Genomic DNA, 18,022 nt, shown 5'->3' with positions numbered 1-18,022 from the left:
TAATAATAAGAACTTGTTCTGAGGCAAAATTCAATTTTACTTCCTATTATGCAATCTTTGCATGTAAAGTTGCTTTAATGCAAAATAGCAGCTCATCAAAAATTCTGTTTTATTGGTATCAAAAATTTATGATATCCTGAGGCATGAGGGGCAGAGAGCAAGGTAAGAAAGCTGTGTCCTTTTACCAAGTTTAGTGCTTTCCTTTAAAGACACACCTCAAACTTATTTCTCCTTCTTTCTTTGTTGTTTTTTTTTGAGGCAGTGGGCAAAGGTTTATACTGGAGAAAGCTCCTGTGCTGAAAATGTCAGTGGGTAGCTTTAACACACTATGCTGCAACCTCTCTGCAGTCTCCTGCTCTCACTGCAGTACTAGGAGATGCTGGGACATGTCCACACAGCTGTAGAGATGGGTTTATTTATTTATGACTTCTATGATGACCCTATAATATGAGTCACTATCTATGGTTTCTGAACTCTGATGTTTTCATTCAATATTGCAGTAATGCATAAACTTTGGAATTATGCCTGTGTTGTTTCTGCCCATATTTAACTACTGAAATCTATAGCCTCTTACTGATAGATTCCAGAGGTTTGATTCTGCTCTAGCCTGGACTCCACCCTAACGAGACTTCATTTGTTTCAGGAAAGATGCTGTTGGCTTTATAAAGGGCATTAAACACTCCATGACAAGGACCTTGTGTTCAGTGCAATTTTCTTTTCTGAAATAATTGTGGCAAGAAACCAGTGCCAAGTCCCTGTGAAACCTGCAATCTTAAAAATCAACAATGCTGCTTCTTCGCTAGAACTTTGGGCACTTTAATAAAAGAGGCCACTGACCTTTTGCAGACGGGGACATCGAGGCATTGTGAGATGACCTGGTCTTGGTGAGCCACAGACTGATGGCAGGGCCCACTCTGACAAGTCCCTCTGGGTTATGCTGCCTCAGTTCCCATCACCACATCTGGGAGCAGAGGACAAGAGCATGGATCTCCAGGGGACAGGGAGCGAGAGAAGGCAGCACAAGTCCCTTTAGCCCTGTGGTTTTATGGGTCCTGTCTTATTTACTGTTGAATGGAGCAGAAACCTTCCTGCTGGCTCAGGGGACCCATTCACAAAAGAAATTACAGAGGGCAATAAACCTGCACCTTGGACTTCTGCTAACTGCTTCTTCCTTGCGTGTGTGCTATGGTGCACTTATTACCTAAAGCCTCTACAAACATGAGAAAAGGAACATTTAATTATAGGCAGGTCTCTGAGCTAACACTGGCCCTAATAGCTCTCTGGATCTGTATTTTCCCCCTGTTTAAAGCAGCCAACGATTAGAGGCAGAAGGGCTTTCAGCCTGAAATCTCTGCTCATGCAATCCTAAAGGAAAGCTTTTTATCCTCTGTCCAACCCCTATGTTACTTAGCATCCAAACCTATCCAGCTCCCCGTATCACCTTAGTGCTGTTGCTACTATCAGCTGTAACACCAAGCCATCCCGTCTGCTTGCTGAGGCTGATAAACACAGAGTGCATTCAGGACGCCAGAGAGAACTGCTAAACTCATTTTGACACAGGCCCTTCTTATTTTTATGTCAGCCTTGACCCATGGCTCAAGCATTTTATCCTGGGTATTGAGGTGGCAATGCTACACTGATCCACGAGAGCTCATGCTGATCTCATGGATTGGAAGAGCACAGATTCCTTAGGCCCTCACTGGTTTTGTGGAGTGATGAGTTAACCCCCTCCACAGATGGATGAAAGGGGTAGAAAGGATGTTGTTAGAAAATTATTCTTGAAGGGTATCTCCAGGTCCTCGCTTATCTCAAATCAGGCACCCAAAAGAGCAGGGTGTTAAGCAAATACACATGAGCCTCTGGGGCTAGGTAATAAATGACTCATGTGTAAGTCAGACAGACAGGAATCATGATAATAACAATAATAACAAAAAAACTGTCTATGGCTTTCTGATTTGTGGCATTACCAGTTCTCTCTCATGTTGTGACTTCTGCCCTACTGTGCACAGACTTAACCCAGGAGGTGACACAAAGGAAAAGGTCCCTTTCCCGGTGACATTTAACAGCAAGGAGGTTTAAATGTGGTATAATCAGATTTTGGTTTTTATATATAGCTCAATAATTGATGAAGTGGCTTGGATAAAACATAAAACATAGCAGAGGTATCGGCTGGTCTCTGCTCTGGGATCTAAACCCGATGCTTCTGCTAAATAAATCTTGTATCTTCTAAAAGAAGCCCTTCTCTGTAATCTGTTTCCAATTGAGCACTACAGTAAATATATCAAGATTACTGGATCACGTTGTTTACAGATGAAACAGTTTAAAGGTGAAGTTATTTTTGGTTTAAATCTTCTATGTTTTAAAATGAGAGGCATTTCTGGAGTAGCTGCTGAAAAAAAACCCCAACAACTCAAAAGTACCAGGAAAAAGAAAGGGAAAAAAGGGAAGAAGATAAAATGTGGCACTGTGAGAGTTAAGCAAGGTCCTAGGATCCAAGTAAATATTTATATGAATGCTCAAAGAGGAGGGGGGGGTGGTGGTAGAAATCTCAATATAACCAAAATATAAATCACAGTGCTTTATGTTAGCTGTCAAATTATTCTAGCCCCTGCATTCCAGTACTTGCTCTACTGGTAATGTCACATACAACATGTGGGCTTATGCACTGGTGCAGGTTTGGCAGGTAATTAAAGTCAGTTGCATGGAGGTTTACACAGACTCCCTCCGATCCACTGAAAGACAAACAACCTGTTAGCTGTGGTAGCTTCGAGTGTGCAAAGCTATCCGGGAAGGGATTCTCACAAGCAGGGGAGAAAAGCCTGACTGGGGTGTGTGGGCTCCCTGCCTTGGCTCCAGCGTAGGTTAACTCTTTGGTGCCTCTGTAGCTTGTTGCTCTTTCAGTGGAAACCAGCTAGTGGCAGAATCTGCAGCCAGGAGTTTGTCAGAGGGCAAGAAAATACTCATAAAAACAAGCCCTGAGGGCAGCTAGCCCTGGGGTCAGGTTTGCCTGCATTCTTGACCTGAGGGAAACTATTCTTGCTAGAAATCATCTGTGTGGTTTATTCCTTCTGCTTTGCCCTGGCTCTGTGTGTTGGAGACTCTAGAGACAGAGCGAATTATTCCTAACAGATTCACAGTTCTTCAGTCGGAGATGGTCCTGGGGACTCCCAGCTCTGTCCTTGGGAGACAGCCTGCAAATAATGCCCACAGCGTGTGTCTCATGGCCTTCGATGGAATTCACTCACGAAAGAGAAGGGCTCACCCCCCCGGATCACTTTTGTCTTTTCATGTGGCTCCCTTGTGTGAGTAGGTGGGCAGGGAGGATTTTAGACGCAGCTCTCCTTTTGCGCTTCCCGTCATAGGAGTTCCCATCTCAGTGAGGTGGATCTTTGTACCAGGAGGCACCTGCACTTCTCCCGCTCCACGCAGGGAAAGGACGTGGAGCTGCAGGTTCTGCTGTGGGAACTGGAGTGTCATGAAGCCACACCTGTGTGGATGCAAGCTCAGTGTCAGGGAGCCGTGCCAGCACAGACACCGCTGCCGTGCGACACCCTCTTATTTAAGCACCCAATTATCATGGCACCAAGCTGACGGGTTACTGCCCTCCGGCTCTCTCCACACGCCGTGCGTCATCCAGCCTGCAAAGACAGAGGCTGGGGGCAAAGATTAAAGCCTTCCCCATATGGGCTGCATTTCACTGTCTTTCTATGGAGGCTTCCAGAAGGGGAGTCAAGCTGCAATGGAGACATCCATCTGCAAGGATAACCCTGCCACTAGCATCATTTCACAGGGGCTAGTGAACAGCCACCATCTGTTTAGCTGCCACCCGTTTGCCTAGACGTGAGAGCATCCATTCATATTCATTTAACCAGTCTCTTATGCTAATTTCTGTCTACCTCCTTTCTTATCTTCTAGTCATATACAAAACCGAAGAGCAAGAGTCTTTCTGAATTAGCCCAAATTTCTCTTCCTCAGCTTGGGAAATGTTGGGTCGAATCCCAATAGTAAGGGAGAACAGCCTCCAAAAACTCAAAGCAGGCAGAGATCAGCTTTTGGAACTGCTCAGGTCCATTTATCTGCCCTAATCAAGCAGTGATTCGTCTGTCTGATATGGGCTTAGATAATGTTTTCAGCAATTTGCAGTAATTAAATGTGAAAGGGGAAGAAGCCGAAGGTTTCCAGGCAGCACACTGCAGAAGGGGAGTTTTGGAGGAAGACAGAGAACCTCATCTTAAACATCTGCCAGCCTGCATGGAAGAACATGGTGATTTCCCTACTCTTATGGAGTTCCCCCCTCTCTCTTCACTCCCTGTAAAGATGTTCTCCTTCTGCTGTTAAATCAACCAGAGCAGAGAGAAAATCCTTGGGGAGCTGAAAACCTTTTCCCAGACAAATTATTGCCTCACAACAAGTGACAAATATTAAAAAAGGAGGGAAAAAAAAGCCTAAGGAAATTCACTGCTACCTCCCCAGTAAGGACTTTGCTCCCATGTCAGAATTGTGCAAGCCAGAGCACAGTGCAATGCTCAGGAGAGTCAAGATAGTTGTCGAGAGCAAAGTATAAACACTTCCAGCAAATGCACTTAATAGAAGTTTGTTTGCCAAGTGCTGCAGCCTCCTTTCTTGGTTATGGTAGGGAAAAGGTATTTTTCATTAAGTGTGTGGGGGAAAAAAACCTCCTCCAATTAAAACTAACCCAAATTATTTGAATGTAAGGATTTTTTTTGGGGAAGGGTTGAAGAAGATGTCTTTTGAGGGTCTCTTCTAGCCTTTTGCTTTGTAATCCACTGGCTTTAGCAGCAACAGTGCCCAAAGTCTAATGGAGTGCCCCACATCATGTATTCCATCTGCAAATGTTAGCTGTGAGACAAAAGCCCTGTTCACAAGTGGGCTTGACCTGACCCAGACAATCAGAACCACAGAACATTAGAGGTTGGAAGAGACCTCCAGAGATCATCGACTCCAACCCCCCCCAGGCAGAGCAGGATCACTCAGGGTAGTCTGCACAGGAATGCACCCAGGTGGGTTTGGAAAATCTCCAGAGAAGGAGGCTGCACAACCTCCCTGGGCAGCCTGTTCCAGGGCTCTGTCACTCTCACTGTAAAGAAGTTTCTCCTCATGTTGAGGTGAAACCTTCTATATTTCAGTTTGTGTCTATTGCTCTTTGTCTTATTGCTGTGCACCACTGAAAAGAGATTAGTCCCTTCCACTTGACACCCACATCTCAGATATTTGTGGACATCGATCAGATTCCCTCTCAGCCTTCTCTTCTCCAGACTAAACAGCCCCAGAGCTCTCAGTCTCTCTTTATAGGGAAGATGCCCAAGACCCCTAATCATCCTTGTAGCTCTCCATTGGACTCTCTCCAGCAGATCTCGGTCTCTCTCACATTGGTGAGCCCAAAACAAGACACAATATTGCAGGTGTGGTCTCAGCAGGGCAGAGCAGAAGTGAAGAAGAACCTCCCTAGAGCTGCTGGCCCCACTTTTCTTGATGCACCCCAGGATGCCATTGGCCCTCTTGGCCACAAGGACACATTGCTGGCCCATGTAGAACTTGCTGAAAGACCTCACACTTTGTGCATATATATATATATAATTAGTATTTGTTTTTCATTTTTATTTCTTAGCTGTCCTCTTTGTTTCCTCAGTTTTTCCTCTTAGACAGGTGTGACTTCCTCTTCTTCAACCAACATAGTAAGCCAATAATGACATAGTAAGGCAGAAATGACAAAATGTTGGTCATGAAAAGGCTGGTTTCAATGCAAGCACTACAGTCTAGTTTTCATTTGTATTGTTGTTCTTTTATCTCCCTTCTCCCTCCTTTTCTCTCCATCTCCATCCTTTCCCTCTCCATCCTTTTCCTCTCCATCTCCCTCCTTTCAGCAGAACCTCCCCTTTTCCACCGTATCTGCACTTTTTCCACCCAGCAGCATTTTGCCTCTTTATCCCCCAAACCCAGAGCACCTGGGCTCTGCTGGAGTCTCCTCCCACCCCAGGTGTGACCACTTTGCCCTCCCTGCCCACTCCCCTTTATAATCTGCTCAGGAAGGGCAGAAGCCCTAAGCTGTGCCCAACTGGGCAGAGGGATCCTCCTCCTGGATCGCTGGTGAGTGCTCCTGGTGCGCACTGGGTGAATGGTGGAGGTGATCTAAAAGGCCGGGGGGCCTGGTGGGCCCCCCGGCTAGGTAGGATAGGAAGCTATGATGTGTGAACCTACAATGCTGAACTCAAAGGGGACTTGAAGGAAACAAAGTGAAACTTTGCCTGTTTGTAAGACAAGTAAAGTTTCTGGGGAATTTGGCTGTTGGACATTGCTGGGGCTCAAGGTTTTCCCCAGCCTCCAAGGGGGTGGCTTCTGCCAGGAGATATTCAGCAAAGAGATGCACTGTGGTGGTGGTTAAGCCATAATCAGTATCTGCCTTTGCTTGAATCATTTTGCTCCACCCTGAACATGCAGTACAGCAGGGCTTGGAAGCTCCTCCAGCCAAGAACTTGGGACTCCAGGGAAGGGATGTGTTTGTGCCTCTTCTGAACCGCTTCGTTCTGAAAGCAGCCGCAGTTGTCTTGAGCTACTGTCTCCAGTTCAAGAAGCCTTTGGTAAGAAACAGAAGCTTTCTGTGAATGAAAAAGCCCTGAAGATTATGCTTCTATTTAATTAACTAATGTACCCTATGGATTTGTGCTTTTGCCTTGAAATCTCAGCTGGCTTCTTTAATTGCTGTTTAATTCCCTCTCTCTGGACTAAATTTGTCTTTTCCTAGGTGGTCCCACTGAGAATGCCCATGAGAGCCTGCTCTTGTAGCTGGAGTTGGAGGGAAGCTTCCATCAGGGAACCTGCTGATGATTCCAAGGCTACTACAGACAATGCTCCCTGACTACATCCATCCATGCTCCTAGATCATAGAAACGTTGGCTGGAGAGGAGCTCTGGGGGTCTCCTACAACCTCCTACTCAAAGCAAGACTGTTGCTAACAGCAGATTAGGTCAGCTGTGGCTGTCTCAGCAAGTCATGAAAACCTCCCGGGGTGGGGATCCCACCACTCCCACTCTGGGAGTCTCTTCCACCCACATTCTACTCAGTTTATTTCTTAGAATTTACTCCCCTCCACTGCAGCCCTACCAGAAGGACAATAACTTCAAGATGTTTTACAACACACACCACCCCTGGTAATCAAGGACCTGATGACCCATAAACACACAAGCAGATAAATACCTATTAAAGGAACTGGGAACATTAAGTCCTCTGTTTAGGTTCTCAAAAATCCCCACTGGACTGTTCCTGAAGCTTACAGGCTGGAGATATCTACACTATTATCTGTAAAGTTCTCCAGGCCCTTGGACTTCTGCTCCTGGGATTATCAGAAGCAGCTTACTGCCTCTTTCAAGCTCAGATCTGATTCACATACATGAAAATAAGGTGTTACTGAGCCTCTCCAGCTTAAGGCTCAATTTGTTAAGGTGTTCTCAGAGTGTTCCCATCAGATCTACCTGGATTTATGTGCTGAATGCATATGTAATGTTCTGCCTATTCGCCTATACATGTATGGTTGCAATCTCTTTCCTTCCCTCTGGCCCAAGTTCATCTGAACAAAGCAGAACAGCTTTGCTAGAGCAGAGCAGGAGACTAACGGTGCCAAGCACCTCTGGCAATGGGTACTTGCACCTTTGGGTGCAGTAGAAAACAGAGTCTTTTTCTCTCTCCCATTAGACAGGCAACCAGAGCTGAGGTCTTTGAAATGAGATCTTTGAGTGCCCACCCTTGTGAGAAAATTTTGTGTGTCTGTGATGGTTTGGATGTTACCTACCCCCACACTTTTGAAATCACCCAGACTAGACCCAGCTGAGCTGGAAATTAAGAGTGAAGCTTTGTTTTTACAGCTTAGCACAATACCCAAGCAGATATTTACAATATCTACAGCTACATACAGAAATATACCAACTAAAAAAAAAGTCATACAGAAACACAGCAGCCCTCCAAGAAACCAGAATCCCCAGGAGGGGCTCTCCACCTTCCTGCCAACCCTTTACCTTATCCTAGACTTTGCCTTATGTTCAAGGTGAGTTTGGAGAATTGGCCAGAGGGGTGAGGAAGCAGAAGGATTAGTTACACAGACAGGAGGTTAGGGAGAGAAGGGAGGCAGCCAGAGCCAGAGAGCAACTGAGTTTTCTATATTTATGTTCTTGTTTTTATCCATCTCAGCAAGCCTATGAGTGCAGTAGTCATCACCAATATTTCCTTTTCATGGCCATCTAATTCTTCTCACCAAAATATTTCAGCTAGCCTCCAACTAGCACAGTGTAACAGAGAGGTAGATGCTAATATAAGACCAAATAGGGTGAATAACCCCCATGAAAGCATGAGTCAACTCACTGCTTTATTTCTTACCAGCTAGCATGGATGGCATTGTCCTTCAGCAGGTGACAGGGCTCACAGGAGAGTCACAAGAACCACAGTGAAAACATCAATGTCCTGATATTTTCACCACCAGTTATAAGCTTCAGTGATGATTTGGTTGTCATCAAATCCACACAAAGGAAAACCAAGTACCTGAGGGGAAAGGTCCAATATCTACAAATTGGAGGAAGACAAAATTCCAGGCTCAAACCAGAGAGCCCTTTAAAACACTTTGTAATGACAAGGCTAAACCAGTTGGTGGTTGGAACAACTCCTAAGAGGGTTCCAAAGGTATATTCCATTGCTTGGGAACTGAAGGGAAAAAACTCAGATATTTTTCCAAGGTCATTTTAATCAAATTAGGAATTAATCCAGACATGCCTTATGGTCTATTATACATGTGAAATCAGATTAGATGGTCACAGTCACTTCTTCTGGCCTTACAACCGATAAGGGGGGAAAAAAAACCTAAGTGTAGTGATAGTGAAACAGTAAAGAAATATGCTGCTGAACTAACATGTGCAGGGCTCTGCACTTTGGCCACAACAACCCCAAGCAGCACTACAGGCTGGGGACAGAATGGCTGAGAGCAGCCAGGCAGAAAGGGACATGGGCTGCTGGTAGAGAGTAGCTGAACATGAGCCAGCAGTGTGCCCAGGTGGCCAAGAGAGCCAATGGCATCCTGGCCTAGATCAGGAACAGTGTGGCCATAGGACAAGGGAGGTTGCTCTGCCCCTGTGCTCAGCAGTGGTCAGGCCACACCTTGAGTGCTGTGTCCAGTTCTGAGCTCCTCAATTCAAGAGAGGTGTTGAGGTACTGGAACCTGTTCAGAGAAGGGTAATGAAGCTGGTGAGAGTTCTGGAGCACAGCCCTGTGAGGAGAGGCTGAGTGAGCTGGGGGTGTGCAGCCTGCAGAAGAGGAGGCTCCAGGCAGAGCTCATTTCTGTCTTCAACTACCTGAAGGGAGGCTGTAGCCAGGTGGGGTTGGTCTCTTCTGCCAGGAAAGCAGCAACAGAACAAGGGGACACAGTCTCAAGTTGTGCCAGGGCAGGTCTAGGCTGGAGGTTAGGAGGAAGTTGTTGGCAGAGAGAGTGATTGGCATTGGAATGGGCTGCCCAGGGAGGTGGTGGAGGCACCGTCCCTGGAGGTCTTCAAGCCAAGCCTGGATGAGGCACTTAGTGCCATGGTCTAGCTGATTGGACAGGGCTGGGTGCTAGGTTGGCCTGGGTGATCTTGGAGGTCTCTTCCAACCTGGTTGATTCTATGATTCTAGCAGGGCAGCTAACAGACATATGAAAATGTTATGACTTCTCTAACTTATATAATACATTACATTCGCTTCAGCAAGAATCCCACCAGTGTTGTGTTGGTGGTGGTGGTTTGTTCTTTTTCTTTCCACATTTAATTTAAAGAGGCAATATCCTTTTAAGCTTCCATTCTGCAGCAGGGTAGATTAAATTTAAAATAGACAAATGCAGCAGAATAGATCTAGGGATGTTTAGGGCTGGAGGACAACTTAATGAAGCAGAAACTGAAATTCCATATGTCTCCACTAGCTTTAATTTATACAAATATTATCTTTGTGTCTTTCATAATACAGCACAGAGGAGCTCAGAGGATGGTGTAATTCTTCTGCTTTTCAAGATAATTTTATCCATTTGAGTACCTGGACTTGAAACCAGCCCAGTTCAAACCAAAAGAGCTATAAAGATCTCTTGCTCTAATTGTTGAAACAGGTTTGTACATATAAAATCAGTTTAATGGCTGGAAAAGGCTGTGTGGTGTATAAAGAGGGATAAGTACCAGACCACCTAGATCCCAGCCCTGCCACAGGTATTTGGACTGTTCAGTGCTGTCAGATGCAGAGTACTCTGGGCTGCTAGCTGGTCCAGACCTCCTGGACTACACTATGACAGAAACTCAGAAGCTCCTAACACAGATACGGTTGCAGATGCAACACATCATGCTTTAAATGGCTTGGGTTTGTAGGACTGTTTTGGGTGCACCTTTGCACCTTTTTGCTCTTTCTTATTCCACTTCAAGCCCAGGTAGCAGGTAAATGATATCCTAGCCCCAAAGCACTTGATGCTCACAGTGAAGCCAAGATCAAGAGCAGAAGCAGGAGAGACCTGTGGTTGAGCATGCACTTGAGACAGGATTTGTTCCCTGCTGAAGCAGATTACATTCTGGCACAAGCTCAGGAGAGGCTGTGGGTACTGTAAGGCAAATAAACTCAGTGTTGGGCCAGCCACAGACAGTCCCCTATGGTGTGGCTCTTCCTGACCAGAGATGAAGGAGCAGTGTCACTGAAGCAGGTAACTTGGATGATCCTGGGATCCCTGGGCGGTCTCCACTGCTGGAGAAGCAGCCTGGCTGAATGCAAAAGTGATCACCACTTCTAGGGCAGGGGTAGTAATTTTTGGTGCATTTGACATTCCAGATGTTTTCTAATGTCTCTCTACCACTTCATATACTTGTTAGGATACCAAGCCCATCTCTGCTTGTAACTGATGGCATGATCTTGGTTGAAGCAGTCTCGGTGTGGATGAAGTTTTGTTTCTGAGAGAGCTATTTCACATCTTTTCCTCATCTCTGGAAGTGACTTTGAAACTGAAATGTCAGGTATCTGATCTCTAGCACCTTGTTTAGTCACAGAAGTTTGCATCTGCTCAAGACATGCAAAACTGGGCTTTTTTCCCTTTTCACTCAATGTAAGTTGGGGGGAGGGGAGGTGAAAGAGAAAGAAAAAACACATTACTGGGAGGTATCTTCGTCCTGAATAGAAGTGGAGCTCATTAGTGAAGAGCTTCTTCTTTTCTTTATTCCTCACACCCTGCATTTCTACGATTGGTTGCAAGTCTGGCATTGCTTCTTCCTCCATATGCTGCCAACAGGTTTTTTTTCTATGATCTTAATTTCCCCCCCCTTCTATGAAAATCTCTGGAAGAAAAATCCCATGTATGAGCCTGCAAGTTTGTTTAGCCTGGAGAAGAGGAGGCTCAGGGGTGACCTCATTGCTCTCTACAACTACCTGAAGGGACGTTGTTGCCAGGTGGGGGTTGGTCTCTTCTCTCAGACAACCAGCAACAGAACAAGAGGACACAATCTCAAGTTGTGCCAGGGAAGGTCTAGGCTGGATGTTAGGAGGAAGTTGTTGCCAGAGAGAGTGATTGGCATTGGAATGGGCTGCCCAGGGAGGTGGTGGAGTCACTGTCCCTGGAGGTGTTCAAGCAAAGCCTGGCTGAGGCACTTAGTGCCATGGTCTAGTTGACTGGCTAGGGCTGGGTGCTAGGTTGGACTGGATGAGCTTGGAGGTCTCTTCCAACCTGTTTGATTCTATGGTTCTAAGTGTGTGATTGACACACGGATGAGTGTTACACAATTAAGGAGCGCTAACAGGTAAGAGCTTCAGAAGTCACAATATTACCCAGGCAGGCAGGCAGCTTCCTGACACCACACTAAGTAGAAATACTTTATAAAAATTATTTAGACTCACCATCTATCATCAGGAGAAACCTTGTGTTGTGCTAAAAATAATTGACAGCTTGCTAGCTACGAAGTGTTTGCAAGCCAATAAAATACAATGTAATATTTCCAAGAACAACGCTGGCATGGAGGATTTACACTGGCTTACAAATTTATTTAAGGGGGGGGAAAAAAAAAAGGGAGTTCTAATTTGTGAGCAACTTGAGTGTATTTTGACTCCAGGATCAGTGCCCTTCAAAGCGTCACTAATCCAAGCCGTTTTGCTCATGAATAAACGAGCCATGAATATGTATATTAGATGTGGCACAGCATGGGCTGTCCTGGCACCTTGCATCCAGAAGGTCATGAACATAAATCTTCTTAGATGATAAATATTCCCTCTACCTCAGCTGGGTACTGGAGCAGCTCTCCAGTTTCCTACACTGTTAAAGGGAGGTATAATTGGGTAGAAACCCTCATGTTTCTGACTGAAAGAGTTGGGGCTGTTCAGTCTGGAGAAGAGGAGGCTCCCAGGTGACCTTATTGTGGCTTTTCAGTATCTGAAAGGGGCCTATAAAAAAGCTGGGGAAGGACTTTTCTGGATATCAGGGAGTGACAGGACTAGGGGGAATGGAGCAAAGCTGGAGATGGGTAGGTTCAAAGTGGACATGAGGAGGAAGTTGTTGAGCATGAGAGTGGTGAGAGGCTGGAATGGGTTGCCCAGGGAGGTGGTTGAGGCCCCATGGCTGGAGGTGTCTAAGGCCAGGCTGGCTGAGGCTGTGTGCAGCCTGCTCTAGGGTAAGGTGTCCCTGCCCATGGCAGAGGGGTTGGAACTAGACAATCCTTGTGGTCCCTTCCAACCCTGACTGATTCTATGTATTCACCCTCCTGTGGTTCACAGAATCAACCGAGTTGGAGGAGACCTCCAAGATCACCCAGTCCAACCTATCACCCAGCCTTGTCTAGAATTAAAAGGAATCTAGAAGGAAGCTAGTATTAAAAGGATGGAGCTTGAAATGAAGCCACCAGGCACTTGCAGGCACTTCATCAGTTGCTGAACACGGACCTAATAGCTCTGCCTTTTCCAGGAGCCCATGCCTGGCATCAGGGTTTGCCTGCATTTGCCTTGCTGATCTGTTTAAACTGGTCTGGATTGTCTTTTCCACAACCCGTGCAGGAAAGTATTTTGGGGATCTTCAAATAAACTTCATTATTTGAGCCACTTGGTGATGGTGGATGAAGCAGCTGGACATTTGGCACAGGGCCATGGGTCTGGAGGTCCAGACTGGAGTTCCATCCAGCCCCTCTCCTCTGCCTTCTCCTCTTCCTGCTCTCATGTTTCCTATTCATTGCTTCCCTCAAGAGAAGTTTGCAAGCAGTGTGGAGACTTCTACGCCACTCAGGGTTGGAATGTACAACATCTCTTTTCTTTACCTGCATCTTTGGTGCTATTTGGGCTAATTTTGATCTTAAGCAGGGATTTAAACCACAGAGAAAACTCTGATGTTGATGAGAGGTAAAATAATGAATCTGTTGATGTTAAAACAATTAAACAAAACCCAGTAGATGTTCCTGACTCAGTCCCTTGGCTACAGAAACAACAAAAGCAGCAGGTAAATTTCTTTTGCCCTTTTTTTGGGGGTTTAACACAGGGTTTATTTAAAGGAGGAATACCTTTGGACTGTTTTTATTTTGTATTTTTTAAAGATAAACATTTGTTTTGAGCCACCACCAAGACATTTCCAGCAAGGTTCAAGTGTCAGAGTTTTACTTTCCCCACCCTGTCCCCAAAATTAACGAGAGAGAGAGAGAGAGAGAGAGAGAAGGAATGTAATATCCTAGAGTAACAATTAACCTTCAGCAGCTTGCTTGTCATGCAGCATATGCAGATGCAGGAGGAAGGAAAGCTCAGCTGAATGCATGCTGAAGTGCTGTCCTTTCATGCTCTTACTAGAGGACACAGGTTTGTAAAGAGACCATTAAGAAGCTGGACTCCAGCTCTGCAAGGCTCTTGTGAGGTGCATAGGTAAACGTGGCCATCCTTCTACAAGGGCTCCCTGCAAGATGAGAACTTTCACTAGGAATTTTCCTGACTCCTAGGTTGTTGAAAAAACAGATGTAACCACCTATAACTATGTAACTATATATATAGAGTGCTCTGTGTAATTATATATTTAACTATATATGCATTTTGCTATGTATAATTATACCTATAGTAATAATGAAGATTGCCACCACTCCTTTTGCAGCTACCTGACATATTTCACTTGATAACTCAATGAAGCTTCAAGAACTCCCACTTGAATTCAGGGAATGTGTTCAGTTTTTCCAGCAGGAAAGTCTAGGAAGGGCTGTTGATGGCTGTTCACAGGATGTTAGGGGTTGGAAGGGACCCAGGAGGTCACCGAGTCCAATCCCACTGTCAGAGCAGGGCCACACACTCTAGCTCAGGTCACAGAGGAACGTGTCCAGACAGGCCTTGAAAGTCTGCAGAGAAGGAAACTCCACAACCTCTCTGGGCAGCCTGTTCCAATGCTCTGTGACCCTAACAGTAAAGAATTTCCCCCTTGTGTTGAGGTGGAACCTCCTGTGCTGCAGCTTCCATCCATTGCTCCTTGTCCTATCCCAGTGAGCAAGTGAGCAGAGCCTGACCCCCAGCCCTCAAATATTTATAAACATCTATTAAATGCCCTCTCAGTCTTCTCTTCAGGCTAAACAGCCCCAGGTCCCTCAGTCTCTCCTCATCAGGCAGTGCTCCAGCCCACTAATCATCCTCACAGTCCTCTGCTGGACCTTCTCCAGCAGATTCCTGTCCCTCTTAAAATAGGAGCCCAGAACTGAATGCAGTACTCAAGATGGGGTTTCACCAGGGCAGAGAAGAGAGGTAGATTGGAGCCTGCTATTCCATTTCTGCACAGTTCAGCTGAGACTGGGGAATCAGTGTGGATTCCTTGCCTCCTGCTCCATGTGGTACTACTCTGTTCCCCAGTAGTGGAAAAAAGAAGTGAAACCTCACTGTCCCAACTGCAGCAATCCTTGTCAGGAGGACTGCTTTTGTTTTCAGACACCTACTTTTTTCCCCCCACAATGTTATGTGCAATTGTGCCAAGAAAAGAGATACTGCAGTAGGTTATTGCATTATTTAGATGGTATGCAGGGTTGGATTATAATTTCCAAGGGAAAGAAGCCCAACAGCCGTCAGGAGTTATTCAAGCAGATTAAATATGTCCACTGGTTTCAATCCAGGCACCGAGCTGGTTTCATCACTGCATGAAATAAATCTGGGCAGGTCAGGTTGGTTTTTCTACCAACCCCCCCCCCCCAACCTGGCTTGGGCAGCTTCACTCAAATATTTTCTTTCACATGTTGCTGGCAAAAGCATCAAACCCCTTGCTGGGCTTATATTACATCTGACAAATCACAGTAATTCACGATCAGAGCTACTGTAGTTATTCAGAGCAACTGCAGCAGCCACGTGGGCTGAGAGTGCTGCAAAAATTACCTGCTAGGATTTCTTAGAGCTGCCAACTAATTTGGGTTACCAGCTCCTCTCCTCAAAGAAGCACCTTGTGAAGACAGTTGCCCCCACTGTACCTCGTCTCTAGATGAGAAGGAGCAGGATGACCAGGATTAAATATGGTGCAGAGGTTTATGATGGTGACAAAGTTGTTATTGGCTAGGAAAGCAAAATGAAACAAAGCCAATTTGACAGTTCTCCAAGCAGCTAATGGAGGAGGATAGCCCTGGAAATGATAGACAGAGGATAATGTTCTGATTTTTCATCTGCACAGCCACCTTCTCTATTCCACCAATGCAGATGGACAGTCACAGGTCTCTACAGGGGAGAGAATCCTCGCTAGCATGTGCAGACCTTGCTGTCACAGACCTTTCCTAGCTTATGAAACTACACTTCTCTTTAACAGTGGCTTGGATTCCTTGATGCATTGGCATTGCAGAAACAATCTGTTCCTAGTGAAAAATGAAACTCTCCTCACCAGTTTGACTTACAAACACCAGTTCTCTTCAGGAGAAGTTTCAGGGCCTCTTCTTCTATATTTAGCCAGGTTTCAGAATTACTGCAGGACAGGCAGCCGCAGTGTGGGGCCTTTATTTGATTGTTGCTCCTTTTTAAGCGTTACTTTATTTGTCTGTAGTACAGAAAGTAGTATGATGTGTGATGGTTTGGGTGTTACCTGCCCCCCCACACTTAGGAAAATCACCCAGACTCGACTCAGCTGAGCTGGAAATGGAAGACCGAAGCTGTATTTACAGCTTAGCACAACACACAAGTAGATGTTTACAGTATATACAGACATTGGCAAGGTAAAAAGTGATACAGAAACACAACAGCCCTCCCAGGAACCAGAGTCCCCAGGAGGGGCTCCCAACAGCCCTTCCACCTTCTCCCCACCCCTTTACTATACCCCAGACTTTGCCTTATGTTCAAGGTGAGTTTGGAGGGTCGGCCAGGGGTGGTAAGCAGAAGGATTAGTCAGGCAGCAAGTTAGAAAGAGAGAAGTTTATGCAGCCCCAAAACCCAGAGAGAGACTCTCTTATCTTTGTGTTCTTGTTCTTCTACATCTCAGCAAGCCTATGAGTGAAGTAGACATCACCACTGCTTCTTTTTTCACAGCCTATAGCCTAATTCTTCTCACTGAACTATCCCAGCTAGGCTCAAACTAGCACATGATGCATTTCAACCCTTTTCATTTTCAGAGCTTGGTTTTCAACTGGCAGTGCCTGGCTTCTCCAACAAGTGCTTCCAATACCTTCACAAACTGCTGTATTGTCTGATGGACTGCTGCATCTTCAAAGGCAACCTCTTTTCAGGGGAGCAGAGCTGGTAGTTTTATTCCAGGAAGTTTGCTGCATGACACAAGGATCTTTTGTGGGCACTTTGCTCTTTTTCTTTCTAGGATTCCTTACTCTAAAATAACTTTAGAGGGGGAAAAAAATACAAGACTGTTCTTTGTGTATTCAGCTAGCTGACTGTCATGATTTTATGAGGAGTCTCATGACACTTGGTATTTTTCTTAAAACCCTAGACCTTGGAATCATATGTATATAGCAGAGTTCCAGGATTAATTAAGAGAAGAAGGTTTCCAGCCTGCATGGATGTGGCAAAAACCCGAATATAGTGAACCACGAGAGCAGAATGCAAGAGCACTTCAACTGTTTTTAAAAAGGCTCATGTTTTAGGAGCTAAAATCCTAATTTCTGGAGGCACAGGGAGGTGCGGAGGTAGGAGAGAAAGGGCTCCCTCACCCAACGTTGAGCTGTGATCTCTCTGCCTCTGAAACCGAGCCTTTTGTTGTCATTGTGTGAGGCTAATTGGAGTCAGAGGCTGATCAAACCTACAGCAAGATTTAGGGAAACCCCACGCCAGAAGACAGGATTAAAAAAGGAGCTTCCTTGAATCCCAGCCCATGTCTTGCAGACTGAAAGTTTCAGGTGTGTTAATTCTAGTCTAAAGAAAAAAATCTAGGGTAAAATCAAGCAGGAGCAGAATATTGTCCCTTACTCAGATGACAAGAAAAGAATCAGAGGGATCCTGACAGCCTGCAGGTCATCATTTGGATGGATCATAGCTGAGGCTTTACCAGCTGAAGGACTAAGCATCTTTCAAGCTGCTCCAGGTCACCGAGCAGCTCTCTTTAAAGTCAGATGCTGCAAGTTTCTTTTCCCAAGGGCTTTTCAAGACAAGGAATTTTTTTTGGGCAATACAGAAGACTCTTCCCTTAAAGCTCCCACAGGGAAGCAGAGGGTGGATAATCCAGATCACAGAAGAGGCCTTGCTCAGCTCGATGTTCTTTCCTGTGTCGTAACAGACATTTGATAACAAAGCAAACCTGCATAAGCAAGTCAGCCCATGGCAAAAAGAGTAATCCACTTAAGTTGGGTGGTTTCTGTGGTGCAATCCAGTGTAATGCTGCTTCCCCTCTGGCAGTCCTTGCTAGAATCTAAGACGTGTTCTAAGTAAAACAAGTTTGTGAGGCTCAGACAAGAGACCACTTTGTAAAGTAACTTGTGCGTGCATGACTTGAAAGAGACAGGAGAAAGCACACTTAGGACACGTTATTACAGGAGCTGGCAGCAGCTATAGGCCTCCTTTCCTGTCCTACTTGGTTTGCTAGGAATATGACTGCAGCACCTTGGATGTC

General features: G+C 45.5%; 2 long non-coding RNA genes across 2 annotated transcripts; both read left to right on the top strand.

Annotated features, from left to right (window-relative positions):
- Positions 1-6,070: 6,070 nt before the first annotated feature.
- On the top strand, positions 6,071-7,823 carry LOC135188184 (uncharacterized). The gene is made up of 3 exons (XR_010307594.1): positions 6,071-6,108; positions 6,460-6,599; positions 6,764-7,823. It is a non-coding gene; the product is annotated as an uncharacterized LOC135188184 (long non-coding RNA).
- A 2,151-nt stretch (positions 7,824-9,974) lies between these two features.
- On the top strand, positions 9,975-16,676 carry LOC135188085 (uncharacterized). Its single transcript, XR_010307559.1, has 3 exons — positions 9,975-10,132; positions 10,878-11,018; positions 16,578-16,676. It is a non-coding gene; the product is annotated as an uncharacterized LOC135188085 (long non-coding RNA).
- Positions 16,677-18,022: the final 1,346 nt, after the last annotated feature.

This window comes from Pogoniulus pusillus, chromosome 29, assembly GCF_015220805.1.
Source record: "Pogoniulus pusillus isolate bPogPus1 chromosome 29, bPogPus1.pri, whole genome shotgun sequence".
NCBI classification, from domain to species: Eukaryota; Metazoa; Chordata; class Aves; order Piciformes; family Lybiidae; genus Pogoniulus; species Pogoniulus pusillus.
Note: the sequence above shows the minus strand (reverse complement) of the source record. Positions and strands in the feature narration are given on the sequence as shown.